Source organism: Eupeodes corollae, chromosome 1, assembly GCF_945859685.1.
Source record: "Eupeodes corollae chromosome 1, idEupCoro1.1, whole genome shotgun sequence".
Taxonomy (NCBI): Eukaryota; Metazoa; Arthropoda; class Insecta; order Diptera; family Syrphidae; genus Eupeodes; species Eupeodes corollae.
This window is the reverse complement of record NC_079147.1, coordinates 249,274,697-249,300,643: the sequence shown is the minus strand read 5'-3', so window position 1 is coordinate 249,300,643 and position 25,947 is coordinate 249,274,697. Positions and strand designations below refer to the sequence as shown.

At 32.7% G+C, this 25,947-nt stretch overlaps 1 protein-coding gene and 1 non-coding gene across 2 annotated transcripts in view; both read right to left on the bottom strand.

Annotated features, from left to right (window-relative positions):
* Window positions 1-25,947, bottom strand: part of LOC129942836 (serine-rich adhesin for platelets) — a 236,411-nt gene that overhangs the window by 141,686 nt on the left and 68,778 nt on the right. Inside the window, exon 2 of the mRNA XM_056051925.1 lies at window positions 15,713-15,913. The gene's annotated coding sequence lies outside the window, so the exon portion shown is untranslated. The remainder of the gene's footprint in view (window positions 1-15,712; window positions 15,914-25,947) is intronic.
* Trnar-acg (transfer RNA arginine (anticodon ACG)) lies at window positions 20,206-20,278 on the bottom strand. The gene has a single exon. It is a non-coding gene; the product is annotated as a tRNA-Arg (tRNA).

Genomic DNA, 25,947 nt, shown 5'->3' with positions numbered 1-25,947 from the left:
ATTTTTACAACAACATTTTTTAAAAGACAAAAGTTGTTAAAAGTCAATATCTCAAAGTCTTGGAAAGATATTTAAGTCGAAAATAAATTTTTACCAACTTGTATTAATTTTTTTTTTAGGTTTTTATTTTTTGTAAAAAAAATTATCAATTTTGTCTGAGTTTGAAAACAATATTTTTTAAAAGTTAAATTTGGTTGGAAGCCGTAATCTCAAGTTTTTGAAAAGATATTTGAGTAGTAATTCAATTTTTACCAACTTTGAGTAATGGTTTTTTTAAGGTTTTTATTTTGTATTAAAAAAACTGTCAATTGGACTTTTCTCAAAATTTTACCAGATGTTTTTTGTTGCAGAAAATTGTTTTGGAGATGAAATCATTTATTATTCGTAAAATTTTCGAGGTGACAACATTTTTTTTTCAGTTTTTTTGATTTATAATTCAAGTTTCTAGTGTTCACCTTTTTTGTAAACTGCTATTGTAAAAAACCTTAAATTTTCTTGAGAGCCTTTTCTGCATTTTTCTGCATTATTATCTTTATTACAATGGACCAGTAACAATACTGGACATACAACCATTCTAGACAATTTCAGATCTATCCCAGATCCATCCCTTCAAGATCCTCCTGGGAAGAAGAGGGACCCCTGGAAGACGATGCGGTACACTTCTACACTGACGGTTCAAAGACCGATCACGGAGTTGGAAGTGGTATCTTTTCAGAACAACTGAATCTCAGTCTATCCTATAGACTTCCCAATCAATGTAGTGTATTCCAGGCAGAAGTAATGGCGATTAAAGAAGCACTATCCTGGCTCAAAGAAAACGTTATATCTTGTAAGGATATACGAATCTTCTCGGACAGCCAAGCCGCTCTTAAATCTCTCGCGTCTGTCTCCACAAACTCTCGAACAGTCCACGATTGTCAATCATCTCTGAAGGAGATGACGGAACAGTTTAACATTCACCTCATTTGGGTGCCGGGCCACAGAGACATTCCGGGAAATTGCAAAGCCGATGAGCTCGCCAAAAACGGAACACTTCTGCCTTATGTTAGACAGAAACATAACATAGGAACACCACTTGCTACATGCAAATATCTTCTCAAGCAATATGCTTTAGAAACAACAAATACTAGATGGTCACAAAGTACCACCTGCCTGGCAACCAAGCAAATATGGCCAAGTATTGACTTAAAACGGTCAAAAGGCTTGATATCACTAAGCAGACAAAGTATAAGCTCTACAATTGGAGTAATAACGGGACACTGCCTCATAGGTAGACATGCTCTGAGGCTAGGGGTCTACACAAATGACTTCTGTAGAAGCTGCATGGACGAGGAGGAAGAGGAAACAGTCCAACACCTTCTATGTACATGTCCAGCACTCTCCATTAGAAGGAATTACTTTCTCGGTAATCCCTTCTTCGATAATACCAGCGAACTGGCAAATATTGACACAAAACGTCTCTCTAACTTTATTAAAAGTAAAAAATGGTTTGTTTAAATTCATTACTCTCCCATGAGTAACCTCATTAGTGGTATCACAATGGACCCTTGAGGTCTACGTGTGTCAATGATATCTGGACAGCCACTCTTACCTAACCTAACCTATCTGTATTACAAAATTTATTTGAAGTCAATATCTCTACTAGTTCTTGAGCTATGGACTACAAAGAAAACGTCGCGAACGTTAGGACGTTCGGACGTACGAACGTCAGTACACACGCACGCACAGACATCTTTCTAAAAATCTTTCATTTCTATTCTAGGGACCTCGAAACGTCAAGAAATGTCAACATTTTCAATTCGACAAATCGGACCCATTACAATAGCTTCCTATTGGAAGTTAAAAATCAAAAACAAAAAAATTATATTCAGACAAAATTTAGTCAAAAAACTGAATTTCAAATTCAAGGTTGTAAACATTTATTATTGAAAAATTTTCAACTCAAAGTTTAAAATTTCAGGCATTACAACATATTTAAAGAAAAGTTTAATTACATTTAATTTATTTTAAATAAAGACAATTTTGCTTTTAAAAGGGCATCTATAAAAACTACAATTCTTTATATCAAACTGCAAACTAGCTTAAAAAAGATCTGATTGAAATATTAAGTAATTTGACAAAATTTTAAAACTAACATTTTTTTGATAAAATTATTTTTGACTTTAAAGATAAGAAATGGGAAAGAACATAACGAAGTTAGTTTTCTAATATTTGTATTAAGGGTATTGCAAAACTACACAAGATTTTTTACCATTCAAAACTTCAAACGATATTTATCTCAATAGTTGACCAGCTTCATAACTCAGGCAATTTTTAACAGATTACTACGAGTACGAAGTTTTGAAAATATCTTGTAAAAATACATTTTCTTTAAAAGTACGTAGAATTTTTGTTTTTTGCTAAGTTATATTTTAAGAAGGCAACATTTTTCAAAAATCAATAAATCGTTATGATCCAGAATACTGCTCAGTCTCCCTTTTGGGATAAATCAATTAAAACACTATAATCTCCATTTGTTTTGCAGTATTTCTGAATGCAATGGCCTCTAAGGCCTTGAATATCTACTTAGACGTTAAGTCTAACACCCAAATTCTAAAACGTCATAAGCCCAAAATTGTTCACAAAGCCACAAATTTAACAAAAATGAAACAATACAATATTAAATAAAAAAACGCCCAAATAGTTAGTTGTCATTTTGTCCAAAACAAAATTTTCAAATTGTTTATTATGACTTAAGGGTTGGGGCTTGCGAAATTTATTTTGTTCAAAACTACGTTATGATTTCTATCGTTTCTTATGTCTTAGCATTCAACGACATTTAAACCAAATCATAAAATGACATAAAGCCCAAAAAAATATGCTTCGTAAAAAATATCACTAAAAGAACGTCATAAAGCCCAAATAAATATCATATTACCCAAACCAACTGTTGGTGCCGTAACGCCCGAATTAAGAAATGTTATTACACCAAGGAGATTTGAGTAGTTAGATTCTGCGACACGTATAAACAGTGAGATATGTATGGCATATGGCCCCCTGCTACCCTCTGCTACCCCCTGATTGGACTCACTATAAGATTTGGGGTAGGTGCGAAGTTAGGTGTATATATTGTTTCTTTGCATTTTAAGAATTTATATTTAAGGAATCTTTGCACACACTCAACTTCGGATCTACCCCAAATCCTATAAAGAGCCCCAGAAGGGGGGTTGAAGGGAGGAAGCTGCCCATAAAGCTAAACGCTGGCACTGTGAGCAAGCAAATCATTTCGTTTCCTTTCACTTTGAAAATTGGCCTTATGTTTCTTAGGCTTCTTTGACGCTTCGAGTTTTTGAGAGATCTGACATTTTTTTCGTTTAATGTTTTGCTTGTGGGCTATAAAATTTAAAACTCAAAATTTTATAGTGCCTAATATAATGAAAAAAATTTTCAGAATGCCTAAATGTTGAAACACATGACATCTTTTGGGCGATATGTCAATTAGCAATTTAGGCGTTATGATTCTTTTAGATTGATTTGGACAATAAGGCATTGATATTGGGCTTTTTGTCATTTTCTTCTGAAGACAATTTTTGGACAATTAAGTCATATTTAGGAAGTATTACATCTTGGTATTATTTTTTGGGTAATAGGACCGAACGCTTGTTTTTATTTGAAGTTTCAAACAAGTTTTAACGCCCAAAAGTTTAGTATAATATTTTCGAAATCGTTCAATAGCAAATTGTTGATAAAATTCTTATATGCCCTTGACAATTTTAATTTGGGCGATATGGTCTTAGGGGAAAAGACCTGACATCGTTACTAAAATTAAAAAACGTTAGATTTTACAGACTCAACGCTCTTTGATAATCTTCTCAACATACAAAAATAAATCTTATAATTTAAATTCAAATTTCAATGTCCTTTTTAGAGAATAGAATTTATGTCAAAGCGGTAGTATTACACCTCTTAAACTTATTTTTTTTAAACTATTGCATAATTTTCATACATCTTCACATGTTTACTGGGTTACCGAAAGTAAAAAAAATTATATTTCATTTCATTTTCAAAAATGACATCTACACAATCTATCAATCAACTGTTCAAAATATGTATGTGAAAATTTAAGTTAAACATCCATCAAATAATGATTCAATTTCCCAATAAATTTTCAAACTTTTCATACATCCATATACTCTTAGCATCACAGTCAACATATACTCAGAGTTGAACCTCATCAAAAAATAATGACATCTTTTGACATAATATTTATGTACAAGCAGCACGAGCTTCAAAAACGTACCAGAAAACCATACCCAAAGGTTCATCAGGAAGACATCTTTCTCAGATAAATTGGGGTTATAAAATATGTTTACTATAAAATACCCGCCGCCGCCGCCTACTTCAATCATTTGGTGAAATACGAAACCCTCCAAGGACTTTATTTTGTGTATAAAGGATCTATAAATATAACTCCAAAATGCTAAAATCTACATTTTATTAGTTTCCAAAAAACGAGCGCCTTATACAAACTTCATAGTGTATATTTATTTACCAAACATTTTGACACTTCCACCTTTATGGAGATAAGACTGATGTTGGGAGTTGGGTCTGGAACTGGTTGGAAATAAGTCAGATTGTTTCGCTTTTTAAGAACCATCAACAAAAATAGCTCATTATATCGTCTTCTTGTTCAAAGTTATGAGACAAGCGAAGAACATAAAATATTCACCTGCCATTTTTGGAAGTCTATACTAACAGTACTCTATACGTCAAAATGACATAATAACGGAATTTAACCAAAATGGCTAATAAAAAACCAAAGTGTCTTAATAAATTTTGCTATGGGGGTCGCCATCAAATGATTTATTAGAAAATTAATACAATGAACATACACATAAAAATACAAAAACTAATATTGACTTTGTCGGATTTGTGTGTTTTATAAGACTCATCGTAACTCTCCTTCTCTTTGTTCCAATATCCATCCATTACCATCAGATCTAATTAAATTCCACTAAAAGCATAATTTAAAACAAATTCATTTCATTCCATATTGATCGGTTTGTACGGTACGCCGCCATTATCATCATCGTCATTATTTATTGGATGTGGGTAGACAGACAGGGTCGGATTTGTGGCAAGAAATGCCTTAATGAATAAAAACTAATGGACGCCTTTTGAGTTGTAAAATTTCAAACACAAGTCGTGTGCCAAAAAGATCTGACACTTGTACTTCAGAATTCTGCTACTGTGTACTTGAAAATGACGAGTATGAATATTTTCAAGTATTTTGTTGTAATTATTAAGAATCAAAGCAGCTACTTGTTCAGTTCTTTTGTCAATGGAGTGCATTCTAACATTTTTACTTAACTGACATTTTTAGTAAACTGACATTTGAATACAAACAAATATGCATAGCCAAGTACTTCAAGCAGTGCTGAAGTACTTAGTTATAAGGTACTTGTATTTTTGTTTATAAAGAAGCAACGTACCAGTAAATGGGACTTCAAGTACTTGGAGTACTGAATTGCGCAGGTCTAAGTTAAAATAATAAAAATTTAAGATTTTTCAATGAAAATTCAGATCATTTTGACGCTTTTCAAGGTTTCAATTAGATCCAGCTACGTTGATGGTAATAGAACGGCTCGAGTTCCTGTCTTAATTGAACTTCAAAATCTTAACAAATACGATATGGTGTCATTTGTGCTCCGAAGATCGACAGGCATGGATTATCGTCATCGACATCAAAATAATCTTTCAGTTGTTCTTAAGCGAAGCACTCGGTTTCGGTTATTCGCATCACTTATTTATCCCAACAGCTCAAATTTTTTAAACCAGTTCTAGGGTTTGGTTTCCAACAAAGAAGGTGCTTCATGACGACTTAAAAGTCGTATAATTTTTCGAACTACGGGCTGTAACATTTCAAACATTTTTATAGTAATTTTTTAATTGTTTAATTGCTTAGTTTTTATTTGTCAAATGTCAAAAGATGACAGTTCAAATGTGACAGATGCCTACGTAGTGGGTTTATCAGAATGAAACCTCTATTTCACGTTACGAATCATGTTATTTCAAATGATCGTTGTTTTATATATGGTTTTTTGAATTGTTGGGGGTAGATTTTGGAGCTCCCTGGCGGCCATTTTGTTTTGGTGACATCTGTCAACTCTTTTTTTATTATTCAGTTGTTTATGCCAAATCATCATTCAAATGATAAAACTTTATTATCAAAATGAGTGTCCTTTAACACTCATTGTGGTTGCCCCTCACAGTCGAACCTTCAACGTTTGGTTGCCAAATTTGAGACGACCTGTTCAGTAAATAATCAGCCAAAACCCGTACGTTCAAGGAACCCTAGGAAGTCTTTTCCTCGCCATGCACAAGAACTCGGCTTTTCGCAGACTTGGGCCTACAACCGTACAAGATCAAACTGACTGAGTTCATGACCATAGACAACGCCGCCGTTTGCTCGATGACTGGGCTTCGAATCGTTTGGAAGAGGACCCCAATTTTTGCCTAAAACAATCTTTAGTGACGAGGCACATTTTTGTATGAATAGATGTATTAACAAGCAAAATTGTTCATGGGATGACACCAACCGACGTAAGGTTTACCAGGTGATAATGCATCCTCAAAAAGTTACTGTTTCGTGTGGATTCAGTACTTTTTTAAAAACGACGTTAGTGAGGCGATCACCGTCAACAGCGAGCGCTACATAACGATGATAACTAATTTTGTATGGCCCAAATTAAACCATATGAACCTAGACGACATGTGGTTCCAGCAAAACGGCGCTATATGCCATATAGCAAACGCTACGACATCTACACATAATATCTATCCACCCTTATTGAAAAACCATATAATATAATAAAAGTTATGTACCTCTGAAAAACACTCTTTATAATGTTCTATTATTGAAACAGCCATAAACTTTCAACTGTCAAATTTCTTTAAAAAGCCTAACATTTAGGCAAAATTAACCTTCTTGTTGGAGCCTTCAGTTAAAATATTGCTCTAGTATACTTGCATTTACTTTTTTTTAAAGCAAGGTTCTAATGCAAAAGTAGCGAGGTTTGTTACTATAACTTGTAATTGAGTACTTGAAATTCCAAAGTCCTGCTAAGTTCTGAATAAAACTAATAACAATTTTAGATGCAAGTATTAATTTTAGCAGGTGTTATTTTTTTGGCAGAAGAAAATCATTGTGTTTTGAAACGGCAGTTAAATAATGCAAACTATTATGCCTTGGCTATGGATGAATCATGCGAACGTGAATTATTTTTGTACGCTACCTGGATAAAACAAGAGAAACTTTTGTTGAGGAGATATTGGCTCTTTTGCCGCTCTTAGGAAAAACCCGAGGAGAAGACATCAAAGCAGTGATGGATTATTGTGAAAAAGATGAGTTAGACTTGAAGAAGCTCTTATTGGTAACTACTGACGGTGCGCCAGCAATGGTCGACCTGAACCTTAAACTTCAAGGCAAGGGAAAGCTGGTATGCGAGCTCATGTCAGATGTTTAAAGTTTTTCTCGAAAACTTGATCTCTTTATTTTAATTCAAGACGTTTATTACGGATCTTAAATCAGAATTTCAAAAAAGGTTCGCAGATTTTAAGAAAATTGAGAATGTCGTAGATATCCTCAGCGGAATTTACTCTCTGCATCCTGATTGTGAATGGAGCAATGAAGCTGCAATTGTTTTCGGAACTGATGCTACTCTGCAGATGGAAATGATCGATTTCCAAGAAAACACAGTTTTAAAAATCAAACAACCGCAAGTTTCCAGTGAAGAATTCGTAATAAGTATCCAAAATTACAAAAATTAGCTTTGAAAGTTCTTACTTTGTTTGGATCGACATATATTTTTCAAGAAGCATTTTCGAAGATGAAATACATACGTTAGAAATAAGTATCGCATGATTCTCACTATTGGTTGAATAGATATGTCAAAAAAAAACTGCCTAATTTGAAGTAATGACAGCCCTTACGTGCTTAAATAAGACTTTTTAGTTCATAAATTTAAGAACCATGTTGTACAATAGCTGGGGTTCAAACAAAATGCAACGCAATTAAAATGAATTTTTGAAGGAAGCGTTTCGTAGCCTCATAGTTTAACGTTATGGACCCTTAAATAGGCCTTCAGACTCGTGCGATTTAACGCCGCTTTCTGGGATCATATTTGAAAAAAAAAAACAAGAATACGCTAATAAGCCCAGAACAATTGACCACTTCGAGGATAACATTTTTCGCTTTGTTTCCGATTTACGGTCACAAATGTTAGAAAACTTAATGGGACTACGTTCAAGCCAGCTGTGACGGTCATAGACTAAAAATCATATTTAAATTACAATGTAAGAGAATTATCTTTTAATTAAAATATATTTCATATCAATTCTAAAAAAACATCTTTTGTATTCTATTTCAAAGTTATGCTACTCTAAAACAACTTTTATAATGTTTCATTTCTAGAAAACCCATGAACTGTCAACTTTCAAACCTTTTAAAGATGACATTCAATTCAAGTATTCGCTACATTTTCGAACAATCTTAAAATTGATTTTTTTCCATAAGAAATATGTTATTTAAATTTCATCGTTAAAATGTATGAAGTCGCAATTAGGGCCCCAATGTGTGCTTTGAGCCTTTATCTATCGCTCCATATACCCAATAGTTGATCCGGCAATGTGTGTGTTCCTTCTGGCAAATATCCCAAATCGGATTTATTTATTTTACCTCATTGTCTATGTCTAGTGCGTACGAGAACGTACGTCTCTCGTAAATGGCACATGCCAAGCGTCAAGAGCTTCTCTAAAAGCTTTTTAATACTTGATAAAACTGAAGAATTAGTTAAATTTGGCAAAAATTTTAGTTTGAATTTTATTATAGAAGTAAAAGAGGATAGGTACGAGTAGTATGAGTTGATGGCATTTTAGAATCATGGCGAGTATAAAATGCCACTTAAGTCAAGTATTTCTAAACCTACTTCTAATGAGCTACTTTTTGTTTAAATAATTTTTCTTGGAAAATGATTTATTTTGCAAAAATGTACTTCTAACATTTTTCTTAAAAATGATGTTTCCTTTTTAAAACAATTTTGTAGGCACAAGTATAGATGTTTTTTACTTTTTTGAATTATATTGTAATTGACCAGTCTAGCGTGTATATTTCCGGGAGTTTTAGTTTTGAGGTTCTAGCTTCTTTTTTATTTTGTTGAATTTTTAGTTCAATAACTATGGGGAAAAGAATTACAATAGGGAGGAAAAATAAAACGAAGGGTAAAGTTGGATAGAATCATTTTTTTGTTTTTGTTTCAACGACTATATTCTTTTAAATTCCCTTCGGTTAAGGTTCAGTGATTTGACCTGCTTTGGATGGTAGATAGTTCTTTTTTTCGTTTGTTCTTAATGAAATTGAATACGATAGGTTTGAATAATTTTAAATAGGAAGCAAGCTCAGTTTTCAGTTTATTGATAATGGGTGAATCTCGGTGAATAAGTAAGGCATGTAATGAGCCGAAAGAAAGCTATAATTTATTTAGAAAGAAAAATTACCTAATATCGGTCAACTCATAAATCTTGCTTGGGCGCCATTGATAAGTGATGGTCTTTTACTCCCCATATACCACATTAATTTACCTGAATTAAAATAACGGACTTCAATAGAATTCTATATACTTTAATACCTCAAGCATAATAAATCCAAAAGTTGAAACAGTTTTTTCAATACATATTTTCGATGTTTACCAAATCTGATGTCATTCTAATCTCTCTAAATTGCATATTTCACATATCAAGAAACTTAAATCTTTAATCAAGTTTCTCTTTATCCCGTATTGATTCAGCAATGGGTATATCAGGGAGGATGCTGCACTGACGTTAGGTGGCAGCTCAAACGGACAATACAACAACTGTCAAGATCGAAATTTAATGAGCTAATCATTTGCTGTCATTTAAAGTTTCACAATTCAAAGAACAGGCTCCATAAGTCACGTTGAAGCAACCTTAAGGAATGAACATATGAGAAGCTGATGCTGATGATGATGATGGGATTGTAAGGTCAAGTTGCCAATAAAATAATTTAATAGATTAGACATTTCAGACAAGAGGATATTGATGACTGTGAGAAAGAGAATCATATAAAAATATAAAAAACAAAAATAGAGCCTGGCAGATATTTTATTGCATTGAGTTAAATTGTTGCTTTGAAAGCTATGCAATTATTAATCGAAGTTATAAGAAGTTTTCAGTTAAGATATTTAAGAGGTCAAACCAATTTAGTAATCAGTTGAATTTTTATAACAATTTAAAGAAATTTTTAGAACAATATTTCAGAGCAAATAAACTAATTTTGGAGTCGGTCATTTAATTTAAAAAGACCTGACGCCCAACTTATATCCTGAAGTTAAGTTATATTTTTCAAATTATTTAAAATTTTGTTATGACTTCCAAGCGATCTTCAGCCATAACGACCTCATGCCCAAGTTAGTTAAAAGCTTATGATTCTTCTTGGCCTTTCTCAAAAACCGTTTGTGTTAAAGGCTAATGTTTGTAACAAAATACCAAAATTCATTGTTTTGGAACTAAATGGTATTTTCAATTTACTATAACATTTTTTTGCGATAAATTGCACTTGCTTTATTTTTATAATAAGCCAAATCATCATTTTAAGAAATTTAAAAAGATAATGGCTGAAACACAAATACGCTTCGGCTTCGCCTGCGTTTACGAGTTCAGAAATAGGAATTCAATGGTCGCATTCACAAAAGCTAGTGGCTACGTAGTCAAGGGATTCTGATTGGCTAAATCTAACTACAAAAGTGGTTGAAATTTCTCCTCCGACGTAATTAAAAAAATTCGGTTACAAAGTTAGTGGAGAATGATTTTGACGTTTCACAATCAGCTGCTCGCTAAACCACACGAATTCAAAATTAAATAAATCGTTCAGTACTTAAATACAAATGGAAGACCGCGGATCAGGTGGCGCGCACAAGTGGAAGGTGACCTCACCCAACTTGGAGCGCGAAACTGGAGACATCTAGCTAGGGACCGAGCTAGATGGAGAAGTTTGTTGGGTGAGGCCCTAGTTCACACAGGACTGTAGCGCCACCTTAAGTAAGTAAGTAAGTACTTAAATACAAATATAAATTTTGTCTTAAATTTGATTTTATTGAATTTAAAAACACGTAAGATAAGTTAAAGTTATCAAATCAAAAATGTTTCTTATTTTATATATTTGTAGTTGTCAATGATATGACAGTTCCAGATTGACTAGCTTTGTAGTGTAGTTTTGCATTCACAAAGCTAGTTGAATTTTGACTACGTTGTGGATGCGATCAATGCATATGAAGCTTCGACCTCACGTTTCATTTGACAATCGTAAGGAAATAACTTAATGTTACGTAATGTGACTCCAAACTGAAGCTCTACTTTAAATTTGCGGAACATTTGCTTTGTCTGACAGCTCAACAGCTGTTAAAAAGTCAACAAACAAAATACATTTGCTTTTGGAGGGATTGCTATTCCTTATTGTAGGCTGTGTAAGCTTCTCCTGCGATAAGTTTAAATTTTTTGATTTCAAAACTCATATTTTTTTATTTTGAGAAAAAAAAAACAGCTGCTAATGGCAGAAGTGCCATTTTAGAAAAGGCAGACAAAGCCGAAGCTGAAGCGTGTTTGTGTTTCAGTCATAACCGACCGAGTGAATGAGTTTCACAAGTGATCGAAAGAACGAGTGACTACTTGGGGATAATGACACTCGTAACGTAACGTATCGTCTTACTTTCTGAAATTGTAGCAGGTTTATTGATTATTCTACTACTTCGAGTCTCTGCTGAATTTTAATCAAGACTTTCTTGATTACGATGAGATTTTTTTATATGTTTTATTAATTTATGTTATTAAAATATTTCGAAAAATGCATTTTTTTTTTTTAAGTAACTATTTCTGTGTATATTTGAACTTAATTAAAATATCTCGTTTAAATAATTTCGTTTCATTCTTGATAGTTTCTTAATTTTTTTTAGCTAGAGAAACTATTAGCCGAATTTTTCTAAAAATCGCTTGCAAAAATAGTCAATCGGATTTTTCTAAAAATGTCCGTCATTAGCCGTAGTGATTTTTCATTCGTAAATGATTTAAGTTGAAGACAATAGCAATATTTTAAACTTCCAGTGGAAAGTTTTTTTAAAATGTTCGATTTGTCGAATTGATGATTTTCACATTTCTCGACGTTTCAAGGCCGCTATAATATAAATAATAGACAATTACGTTTTTGTCATCTGGTAAAATTTTTAGGAAAATCGAAGTGATAGATAGATAAAACCTAAGAAAAAAATTCAAAAATTGGTAAAAATTGATTTCCGAATAAAATATCTTATTTTATAAAAAAAAAACATCGTTTTTATCAATTTGTAAATAGTTGATTTGATTTATTTTTAAATCAAATCAACTATTTTCTTTTATAAAATATATTATTTACGTAAAATACTACACAAATTTGGTACAAACTGATTTTTGACTCAAATGGCTCTCAAGAATATTGGAAGGTATTGACTTTAAAATACTTTAATTCTAATTGATTTTCGACGAATATATTTCGGAAACAAAATAATAAAATTATAAAATTCAAAATGACATTTTTCTATTACAAAAAAAACAGAAACCTAAAAAACTAATAAAAATGGTTTTCGATTTAAGTGTCTTGAGAACTAAAAAAGATATGGACTTCAAACCTTTGTATATAAAAACCATAGTACTCTAAAGAGCAGTAAGTTGCATATGCCGCATTTTTGGCGTTAGTGTCGCGAAGGGAAGAAAATTAATTTAACAGACAAAATCACACAAAAGCTTCAAGCTTTTCAAAATGGTGTTTTTTTATTTAATTTTGGCTATGAATAAAGATTATTCGGAAAAAAAGTTTAAAGTTAAAAGCACATCTGCAACGCTTTTTTAACTGCGGTGATTCTATTCTAATCCGCTTAGCTGTTTGATTCAAATCTTCTCCAATGGAAGTCTCTATAGGCGAAGATGAGCCAGCTAGTGTCGCCTGAAGGACAAGTGAGTATGATGCTCTAGGTGCTCTTGAGCGGTTGTGGTGTCGGTAAACGCATATGTCAATTGATTTTATAGCAGTTTTTGGCCCAATTCATAAGATGTAAAAAAGTTGTATATAGTCATGTTGTGTCCCTTCAATCCTCTTCTAAATCCAGGAGGACACGCTCACCTTGGTTGCGTTCAGCAACAACTCCACCTTCTTTTCCTAAATATGGCTGAATTTTCCATATGTAGGATGTTTCGGCACAAGTACACATCCAAAACTTCAACCCTAATTGGGGCAAATTCGTCCTTGGTTCCTTGTTATTTTCGTCTTCGACTAGTGGGATTATTAGGAAAATGGAACCTTGCAATTGACAAATTTGTAATATACCTGATATATTAATGGAGTTGGTCTCCAAATTATATCGTTTTTAGAGACAAACTGGGAATCGGCACCCGCCGAATCTATAGGTCTTTCTTCACCTTCATTCTCTGATTCAGATGAATCGAACTCTTCATTGCTAGCACTTTCAAATTCAGCCACAAAATTTTCATCACTATCCGCGGAAAAATCGTCATCACTTGATGAAAAACCAGGTCTACTGTTAAGAAAGTAATAAAAACAATGCACATTTTCATAGAATGAGGAAACACATTTTTTCGCTTTATTAGCTCTGGTGGAAGTGTTGTATCCGAAAACTTTTACTACTTGTAAAACTTCTTAAAATTGATGAAAAATTAGAAACGAACGTTGGAATTTCCTTATATCAAATTATAAACTACTAAAAAATCGTATACCAAAATGCAGGAGTTAACAAGTGTGATCTTCTAAAAACTTTTATATAAAATATCTAAAAGAGTTTTAAAAACAACTGTTTTAACTTAACTTGAAACACATATGGGCTCTGGAAAGACTTTGACAGCTACCAAAAGATCAAAATAGATGCTCTGATGGACTCTTACGACTCTAAGGACATGAAATAGTAAAGAGACTTAACAAAATCAAGATACTGATCCACAAAAATATTAGAAAATACAAAAAGGGTGAAGGCAGAAACAAGAACATTATATTCAACTCTACCACCGACTGAGATAAGGGCCAAAAGCCTCAACCAGAATAACATCGGTTCAAAGAATAACACAAAAAAGTAATACTGCCCAGAGAAGAAAACTAAAAATTAAAATGTTTTGGCCAAGTACACAAGAACATCGGATGAGTTTTGTAAGAGAGCTTATTACTTGGATCAGTGAATAAAAACGCGTCGTCTTTTCGAGTAAACAAAAATTTACCTTTACTGACCGTGCGTTGGTTACAACTTGTATGTCCATGGTCTGAAAAATTATGAGCTTACATTGGAAAGACATCATAGCCGTGCATAAGATGTAACAATGAGGGGAGCTAGAACGTACTATGGCACAATTGACATTTTTTTTTCACAATAATTAACGGGATGCCTTGGATTATCCAAAAATACAATGGGGACGTTCAGACGACATAAGGGACTTGAAAATTAGGCAAGTTTCCAGTATCTGCCAAACGCCAACAAATTACCGACTAATTAAGTAAACTTTAATGGAAAGTCGACTGGAAATATAGTCACGAAAAATCTTCTTAACTCTAAAGTCAAGTCTAATTCTGTCAAAATGACAGTTGATCGTTTTTTTTTCATTCAACTGAATGCTGAACTTTATTTCTCAATTGTTTTTTTTATTTTCTGCACAAATTCATTTAATACATTCTTTAAAAGTGTTTCTTGTCAATTTGGAAAAGAAATAAGTAATATTTCTTTACAATACAAAATACAAATCGTGATGGACTTGTACCTTGCCTGAGGAGTGTTTTGCAGACAAATGTTGTTGGATGTTTTTTTTTGCACTGAACTTAAAGTAGAGGTTGAAACTTATGACATTTGAAAAACTATCTAATTGCCTTTGTCAAAATTTACGTTCAAAGAATGAAGTTGACTGCAAATAAAGGCTCTTATTTTTTCTGAAAGTGCCCTATGCCAAAATTCACAATTCGAGATTTGTTAGAAGTTGAATTCAATCAAAAGACGTGGAACTTTTGCCAAGGCCCTTATATTCACCACACTTTAACATGATTGAAAACGTTTGGCCATGACTTTTACATAAACTTTATAATGTTGACAGACAATTTGAAGACAAGGACTCCTTAATTGAAGCTTTTCGTTATTCTTGGGTCCGAATTTCCTTTAATATTTTGAAACAAATTTAATGTTTCCATTCCAGACTGACTTGTAGGGGTTATATCCGAATGTAATTTTTTCGGGTTTTGCAAGTGGACTTATCCTAGTGACGCACTTTTTCAAACACTTTGTGGGTTTATTTTTTGATCTTGGGGAATTCCAACGTTCGTTTCCAATGTAGCCTTTAATTTTATAAATTTGTGATGGTGTCAGTTCTAAAATGTGTGACTTCATCCTAGTAGTTAGTATTGGCAGTGTATTTCTTAACAATTTTTTAAATAAAAACTATTTACTTTATTCTAACCATGCCAGACGATGATTCTTAATTTTAACTTTTTGCATAAACTCTGGTTTAAAATTCAAAGAACATTTCATTAAGAAATTAAGACAGTAAAATATTTGTTCTATTACGTAAAAACAAAAACAAGAACCTATTAAAGGTACATTTTCATGAATAAGCTTAAAATACATATATTCTTAACACTTACCTTAAAATAAATTCAATCTAACTTCTTTTCATTTGGATAAACAATTATAATTTCCGTCCTATTGTTTTGTTAATTTCACAAAAACAACTTCTAACTGAAGCATCTTTTTTGCTCTCAATTAATTCTTTTTGTATCGTTTTTTGTTTAAGGTAGGAGTACAGCTATGCAAAAAAAGCCTTTCCAATTAAATTTTGAGTGAATCTGAAAAGAAATAGAAAGTTTTAGATATTTTGATACATTTAGGTTTTTGTTTTGTATTTTTATTTGAAATTTCTATTGTCCAAAAGATGAGATTTAACAAAAAATAAAACATCAAAATTAACAAAGATAGACATTCATAAAATAACAACGAACGCCTAAATCACTGGGGCAAAAGCTAGAAAAAAAAACAAAAAACTACAACAGAAAATCCCCAAAGGGGTCAATGCTATAAAGCTCATAGGTATATCAACCTACTATCAAAAAAAGAATCTCCGTACATGGCTGGATTTATGTTCAAGACGAAGTTAACAAATGATTATGGCCCTTAAATCGATAAGGAACTTGAAGAAATATAAGAGATTAGAACAATGACTTTTGCTTACTTAAAACTGCCGAGACTTTCTGTCCTTTGAAATTCACAAATTAAACTTAAAATACTTTAACGAATGTTTATTGAACATCAAAATGGCAGTTTTTAAATTGAGGTTTATTTAAGGATGCAGAAATTGTGATAGATTACAAAACCCTTTTTGTTTAACAGCTATAAAGTACTAGAAATATAAGCAAAAACACATACTCAAAATCTGAGCTATGGTTAAGTACATGTATTTCAAATAAATTGAAAGGAAAATGAACAAGCAATGTTATTGGGACTTATAACGGGTTGTCTTTTCCGGTTTCAAAAGTATAGGGCTGGAATCTGTCAGACTAAGTTATTAAACCAAACAAAGAGGGAAGGGTTGGATAGGAGGTTGTACATTGATTTTGAATTCCTGAACATTGCATTGATAGTGAAAGGTAGAGCGTGGGAAGGCATTCCACATTCGCGTAGTACGGCTAAAAAATAAATCTCTGTACTTCATAGTACGGCCGAAGTTGGGCACAAGGGTACACTGATGGGCATTCCTAGAAGCGGGTGTATTACAGTTAAACTGTTTAAGGGAAGGAATGTGTCGATTCCTCGTAGCTCTCAATATTTCGAACTGTCCTACTGCACATTATGGCGTATTTTGCATTTGGATCTACACCTACATCCTTATAAAGTCCAGCTCACACAACAAATGCAACTGAAGCCAGCTGACCATTCACAACGTCGTAGATACGTCGAATGGGTGCGTAAACACCAGGCGGTGGATGAAACAAAATGTACTTCAACTCACTCGGTGAGTTTGTTAATAATTAAAATTGTCGTATTTGGGGTTCTGAGGATCGTTAAGTAATTGAAGAGAGGACATTGCATCCACAAAAAGTCACTGCATGGGGCGCTGTTTGGTCCGAAGGTGTAATTGGATCTTACTTCGTTCAAAACGACGATGAAAGAGCTGTCACCGTCAATTCAGAGCGTTATGGTAACAGACTTTTTTTGCCTAGTATTGAAGATAACAACTTGGAGGTAATCAACAAGACGGTGCCACACGCCACACAACCCCACCGAATATGGCTTTTTTGCAAAAGACATTTCTTGGCGGCGGAATTTCTCGTCTTGGTGATACCAACTAGCAACTAATATAATGCGATTCGACACCGCTAGACTTTCTTTTTGTGGAGCTATGTGAAAAACCGTGTTGATGCAGATAAAACATTAACTCTTGAGCACTTAAAAATACACATTCGTCAAAGTTTTATGAAACCGAAGCTCTTAAACTTACAAACTGCAAGCAAAACAAAAAATCAGTTTGAAACTTAATACCGATATATTGCATAATCACTTCAAGTTTCTTTTGAACCCAGAGTGTCTTAGGCTTCCTATCCAATACGCTAAACCTTCGTAAACGAATGATATTTCGGATAGTGTCATAACTCACGAGGAAGCCAAAACCGTGTTAGCGAAATTGAACGACGGAAAAGCTTCAGGGCCTGATGGTATACCACTGGAATTCCTTAAAAATGGAACAGAAGAACTAACTAACTTTAAATTTAACATCGTCTTTTAATACAATTTCGGATACTGGAATACTACCAGAATAGTTGAAAAATTCCTTCATTTTTTAGCATAAGTAAGAAAGGCAACATTGATCCAACTACCGTGGGATATCCTTCCTCAACGCCACCTACAAGATATTCGCAACATTATCAAATAACCGATTGACCCGTTGAATTCATGATAATAAGTTGCTTATGGAATTTCAGACAGGTTTCAGAAGTGGCTACTCGACTATCGACAATATTTTTGGTACTGCAAAGCATGCCGCAACCTCTATTGAACAAAAAAAGAAGCTCCACATATTTTTTTATCAATTTAAAGACAGCTTTTGATACCGTTGAAAGTCGATCACTATTCTTCAAGCTTTACGATTATGGGATGTCAAATAAATTTCGGCAGGTACTAGAAAGCATCTATGACGAAAATAGGGCAGCGGTATGGAATGGTGCTGAAAAGTCGGAGATTTTTGGAATCGAACATGGGCGTCAAGCAAGGATTCAAATCTTTTTGCGTTGTTCATAGAGGACCTGATTTATTTTCGTCCTGGTGGAATTGAAACATCGAGGACACTCATCAAAGCCTTTTTTTGCAGTTTACGTCATACTGTTTTCTTACTCGCCCGAAATCCTACAGTTGATGATTAACCGACTTAATGTGTATTGTCGGTTATGAAATCTGAAATTCGATTTGAACAAAATGGTGATATTCCGGAATGGTTCTGGTAGAACAGCCAGGAATGAAAAATGGCACTATGAAAGAGAGCCAATCGAGATTGTTAAAGCCTACAAATATCTAGGATTTACCATAACCAACAGCCTTAATATGGAAAAGAAAAGCTGATTAAATCTAAAAGTCCAATATCCGCAACATGGAAGAAATGCTTCTCAAACCAGTCAATATAACATAGTGTTAAATATTAGGTCTTTGTTGATGTGGCGTAATCTATTATGATGTCTGCACCACAGATATGGGGAGGGGAGAAGTTTGAAACGGTAGAAAAACTTCAGAGGTTCTTTATTAAAAGATGCTTTCGTTTACCGAAAATTGAGACAGGAATATCACTGCTCTTCATCAAAACTATTAAATATCAGGTTGGTTATAACAAAAAAGATTTTAATAAGACTCTCAAAAACATTGAAAACAGTTGAGAAGAAAAATCTGTGGTATAAGAAGCTAGAAAATCATGCTGCCTACTGTAGAACGGACTTTTGAATAGTTGATGAAAATGGTAAATACTGCGATGATGGCCTTTGGAATCTTATTACAAATTTAGGTGAAAAACTGAAACCATCTAAATCACAATCTATGCGAACGTAACTACTTTCGAAACGAGAACAAATAGGAGCTCATATCGGCAATTTTCAAAATGAGAGCAGAAATGGTAAGTCTTAAATATATACCACATGGGGAGGATCTGGTTATCTATTGCAGCCTTTGTAACTTAAGAGTAAGGGAAGATGTAATCCATTTCCTAGGAAAGTGTCCAATTTTATGTGAAATATGCAGAATTTGCTCAGAAGCCATGTGAGTCACCTAAAAAAAGTTAAAGTCTTGCTTTGAAATAAATACTCAATATTTCATTGTATGTTAAAAAAAAAACAAAACATACAAGGCCCCCAAAACCCCACACTCCGGCCTTGACCACATACGAGTATCTATTGTTTGGAATTAATAGCATGTGGATTTTTATATTTCTTTTTCTATTTATTATTATTTTTTGAAAACCTACGTTGCGTGTAATTAATTGGTATCCAAAGCGAGGTGTCAGTTAGTCTTTCTGCATGGTAGACCATCAGCGCCAAAGCGCCCAACAAAAATTGCGGTACTAACGATTATGGCCAACCGCACAAAAGCCCGCATATTATAGCCTTTGGGTATTCATATGGTTTCTATAATTAAATTTTTCTTATAATTATTATTATTTTTTGAAAAACAAAAACAAATAAACAAAAGAATTAACTTTAGATATTTATGTAGTTTGAGAGGAAAGATAATTTTCAAGAAAATTATAATTATTTAGTGAAATTTATTACATGTTTCCTTATTTAGTTAAAGTGAGTTAATTAAATAAATCTCTCAGATTTCATTCATATCAAAACAAAAATAATCTTAACAATTAATAAAAACGCTTGTTTTACGGAATGAACAATAAATTCGTATTCAAAATACAAAAATAATGTAACTTACATATTGAAGCAAGTAAAATGGATAAACAAATGTCCAAAGGTTAAGAAATTATTATTAATTTATGCAAATTTGTTTGTAAATAAAAGAAATACGAGAATAACATTTTTCTAGTTTGAATGTGAAGACTTTAAAATCATGTTCTGTTTAAGAAAAATAAAAATATTAAAAAAAAAACTATTTTCGATCTTGCCAGGAGTCGAACCTGGAATCTTCTGATCCGTAGTCAGACGCGTTATCCATTGCGCCACAAGACCGTTGAAAAATATGTGCACTAGTTTATTGAAGACACGTAGCCAATTTTGAAAAAGATGTGAATTTTTATTGTGATCTTTTGTATGATTTTATTTAAGTTTTGGAGTTTTTGATTTATTTCATTGATTCTGTTTAATTGCGATGAAAAATCATTGATACAACCGAATATATCATTTAAACAATCAATTATCTGTTTCTAATTGTCGCTGTCATTATGACGTTTGCAAATTTAATAAAAATTTACTTACAACTATGCTCACAGAAATTGACAGTTTTTGGGTTATCGCGTATTTTTTTAAGATTAATATGTTTGAACTTGTTTGTAAACTTAAAATGCCCTTTATTATTACAAAACTTAGTAAGGCGCAAGTTATAGCTATCATTGGTTTTCAACATATAGACTGCGTTCAATCTCGTTTTGAATAGGGTATCTCGGATAAGTGGATTTTTAGATACCTTGTTGAACGAGTTGGATAGCTGTATTGAGATAGCTGTCAAAAAATAAAAACAACTTTCAGCTGTTCACAAAAAGCGAAAAAGCATTTAAGCTTCGAAGCCAAAATTGTTTTAAGATAAAACATTTAATGAATAATTCAACTGACGCGGCGGATGATGATGAATTGATAGGTGTAACAATTTAATAAATAAAAGATAAACTTAATCTGAAATCTATGTTAAATTTCCTCTTAGCTCAATTGGAATTATATACGATTAATAATTTACTTGCGAAATCTCCGGTTTTAAACAATTAACGTTTAACAGAAAACTATCCTAACAGAAAAGAGGGCTATTATGAAGTGACAAAATTCGGAGGCAAATAGCTTCTTCATCGTCTATTATGTACAGAATACAACTTCAACAAGCAATTTGTATCTTTTTGTTTACCAACAAATACAAAAACCGGAAAAGTCAATTTTCAAGTTTCTTGAAATTCAACCATGTTTTGAATCAGCTGTTCTGTCAGATTCCTACATATTCCAAAAATTCTTGGATACCTTTGGATTCCTTTTTTGACATCTCAGCTGTTTTTGATTAGCTGTTGTCTTACACGTAAAACACTAACAAAAGGGTATCCGGATGGCGGATATCTTATCTGTCTGAGATTGAACGCAGCCATTGAAAACAAACACTGTAATTTTTTTGACAGATCGTTTATAGTTATCATTTAAAATTTCTGTCATTGAAAATAATTGATTGAAATCCACAGAAACATTTTTACTGACAGAAATCTGTCATTGGAATTGTGTGAAATCAGAACACAAATCAGTGGAACGATTCGTTTCACTTTTGAACATATAAGCACAGATAATAAATCTATATAAATTTATTATCTGTGATAAAAGTATCAGCTGTTTAGGAAAATGAATTTCCGTCCGGAAAATAGAAAAATAAATTTTTACAAAAAGTAAATGAGCAACTATGCTTATTTTGGTCAAAAAAATTCTTTATGTGATTTCCGATCGATCAGTATATAATTTTCATTTCTAATCAAATATGGATTCAAAGATTTTTCCGGATCTATTTCAATGATAGCTATAACTGGCGCCTAAGTTCTGTCACATGATTTAGTGTTTTTAGTCTACGTAGGTTGTGTAATACGTTTCAAAACGAAAGTCGAAAGATCTGTGCTTGTTATGTAAAAGTTATCAAAATAAAAAAGTATGGACTTGTTAAATAATTCATACATATAACAGAATCTGATGAGTAGGTTACGGACATTTTGACATTTGTTAAATATTAAAAGTGTCAAAAAGTCAATCTGAATTCATATTTCATCGGATTCTGCATTTGAAATGGTTTAAGTTCTATTTGACAACTTTTAATAAAAAAAGGAACAAATTTTTGCAAAATCGGAATTATGCGATCAATCTTACTAAGATCTCAATATGTCTTGGACGGAGTCAAGATCAATAGATGGAACAAAATTATTATAGGTTTGAAGAAGCTGTCAGTCAGAAACATATTTTTTTGGTTTTGAGCTTGCTTGAAAAACAAATTTCTAAATTTTGAAATGTGCCAAATGTAACAAACAAGTAAATAGCACCATCTCATGACAGATGTCAAAATTACTGAGTGAAAAATTTTGATACAAAAAAAGTGTCTCGTCTCAGAAATTTCTGACACATAAAACGCACGTGTAGGTCAAACTTGGTCATGTATCCAAAAAGTCAATTTTAAAAATATTTCCTGTGTTTTATGGTTGAAATATGTACTTATAAAAAATGTTTATTTTCAAAAATTTAAATGCCATTTGATTTTCCAAAAAAAAACTTTAATTTTACAAAATTTATATTTGAAAACCGTTAAAGTGGTTTATTTTTAAATTGATTTTTTATATATAAAATTTTTAATTTGACTTTGAAATCATTTTTAGTATGCAGTTTTTTAAAGCTTTCGAGTTTTCGATTTTTGACCAAAAAGTTTGTACGGGTTTGTTATTTTTCGCCTTAAAACAATCGACCCAAAGGTTTGGGCTGAAGGGGTAACGCCAGGCAGGCAAACAGAAGGACGCAATCGGGGACCTACTTTTTTTCAACTTCTCTAATATCATAATGTCATGTTTTTTAAAATCGAGTTCGGATTTTTTTACGAATGCAAAACTTGGCATATAATTCCTATATGTCACATGTATGTTCCACTTAAAAAATGTCTAACTGCTCTGAGATCTCAATGAGATCTTTTGTAATAAAAGAACTGCAAGTTCTGATTTGACATTTGAGGAGTATTATTTTAACATTTCATACATACAATTTGTTTAGTTTCTTTTTTTAGAAGTTCTCTACTTCTTCAAAAAGATGTCAATTGGTAATGTTCTAAAAATTATAGAAGAAAGAAAAATACAGATTGTTTTATATTAAAATTTTATATTTTTTTTAGATTAAAATGATTTTACTTATTAACAACATGAGAATTCAAAAATGTACACTTACAAAATCTTTATGGCGTGGCTTTGCCGTCTGCCAATTGGTATACTGTTTATGAAATTAACAAACAATTTTTAAATTTAAATAACAAATATTTTTAAAGAAAAATAAAATGAATCACTAATGATTTACTTGAAATATTAGAAGCTAGCATTAAATATTGTATCTCTATAACTTAGAGCTGTTTTAGTAAAAAGTAATAGCTTTTCTGACAATTCGTTCAATATATTCCGAACTTGTTCCGTTGAAAGCGTATCTTTACCGAAGAAATGTCGCCTTGTTTCACGAAGAGTCGCGACATCTACACTCGCCCTTAGCAAGCATCATTGAGGTGGATTCTACGCCTAGTTCGACTCTGAAGTAGTTTGCATGTTGCAGGTTATAGTTGAGTGTACTGTACACCGATCTGTAAAGGGATCCTCTTGCTTCACTTTCATACTCATTCCTGCAGTTTATATCTGTGTTAGAAATGATCTCGTAGAGTCTTTATTTCCAGTTATTGGGAGGCTCTTGGTCTAGGCTTAGATCGCCACTCATCATACCATCCAACTTTTCTTCTCACTGTTATCATCATGATCTTCTTCGGAAGTCGACATTCATCCATGTTTAAGACCTTTATAATGTAATCAGACTGTAATTTTATTGTTTTTATGTATAACGGTGATAATCCAATTTCCAGGTTCAACGCATAGTTTGGTGTGTTCAATGGGAGTCTGAACATGCGTTTTAAGTAGAAGCGTAAAAGTTTTCAACTTTGTCATATTGCTGACCTCCCCATACTTGCGCTGCGTAAAGCATGATTGATTCTGCAACAGATTCAAAAACTTTAAATTTCGTGCTATGGTTTAGATATTTGTTAGAGAAACACATCTTCCAAGTTGAGTTTATTGCAGTTTTTGCCTTTGCAAGCTTATCTTTCAAGTGCTTTCCATTTTTACTCGTAAATTGCAGGTGAAGATCACTCCAAGGTATTTGTATTCTTTGACAACTTCAAGTCTTTCGTTATTGAAGTGCCACTTCTCATTTGTTCGTAGTCTGCCTCTCCCTCTATTAAAGATCATGATCTTTCACTTCTCTTGGTTGACAACTAGGTTCCATTTGGCACAGTATTTGCATAATCGGTTGATCATCAGTTGTAGCGTTTCCGGTGAATGAGCTAGAATCACTATATCATCTGCAAACAGAAGTGCTTTGATAGTGGTACTGCTGAATTCAATTCCACCAAGCAGGATGTCCATAATATTGTCAATAAATAGCGCAAACATCAAAGGGCTTAGAGTACAACCTTGCCTCACTCCAATTTGTGTTGCAAACCATTCTGATACTACGTACTTCACCATTCCAGACAGCAGCCCATGGACTCTTCTTCTTTTCTAGGACTCTTCCAAATTTGTGAGACATTCCCTTGCAGTGCAATTTGTACATCAACGATCTTCTATCGCCTGTGCAAAATGCAGCCTTGAAATCCACAAAGATTTCCCTGCGCTGCAAAAGATTCAGCTACATTGCGAAATTCAAAAATGTGGTCGACAGTTGACAGTTGAGTATTGGTACTCTTTGAGCATATTGTTGTGGTTGATCCAAGATGTAAAATAGTCGTACAAATTGTGTACAATACGTTCAAAAAGGATATTGTTTGGATCGGATTTGGAGCCCTTTTTATAGATTGGGAATATCAAAGCTTTCTTGAAATCTCGAGGCATATTACCCTTCTCAATAAAGTCATTGCTTAAGTTTGTTACTTTTTGTATGAGCTCTACAGAGCCGAACTTATAGAATTCACTCGGAAAAGATGCTCAAGTTCTAAATTACTTGAAAATATATATTTTAGGAAAAAATGTAAAATCATCTAAAACTCTTTTTTCCTAAAGTTAATATGTTTATTTTATGTCTGGAATAATATAATGGATAATATTTTGAGTGGCACCGCTAGCAAAACACCACCATCTTGAAATAAATAATTTATTTGCACTTTGCTAACTAACTTCCAAGAAGCCAATACAACTATCTATACAATGATATAATAATGACTTGACTGCATCAATTTGTTGAATTCTTGCAAAGGAACTAAAAAACCTATAGTTTTCGAATAACTTGCAAAAAAGTGCATTTGAGACCCTTTAACCTTCCCCCACGGCCCACCTTTACATTTTTTGCCCCTGTCCAAAAGCAGATGTATTTTTAGGTAATTGAATGTGAAGAACTCATAAATAAAACTGTCCACCAATATTCAGTTTTTCAGAATTTTTTGAAGTAAGTATTTTAGGAGTTTTTTAAGTGACGATTTGGTTTATAACAAAAAGTTTAATTCACAATGTTTGAATGGCAATAATCAGTCAACAGAACACTCCCAAAAGAGAGAGCAACATAACCTCTCCTGCGCCGGCTAGTCTAAAATTTTAAATTCAGAAATACATTTTGAAAAAAAATATTCATATTTTAAATCCATACATGGAAAATGCAGTTTAAAAATAATACACAAACAAATCAAACTAAAAAAACTAAATTCAAATTTTCTTTCAGTCGAAAACATCACAATTCTATCTTGGATCACCTACATTTCAAAAGCTAAAACTCATCATTCATGACATGATATCATAATTGGAAAACCCAAAAACTATATTTCGAACATCTCTTTCCCAATACCAAACTGAAGATGCAGCAGCTGTTTTGTTTGTGTTATTGTTTTAGAAAAATATTTCTGAATTTTGTTCTGTTTTTTTCTAAAAGACAAACAAAACAATGTG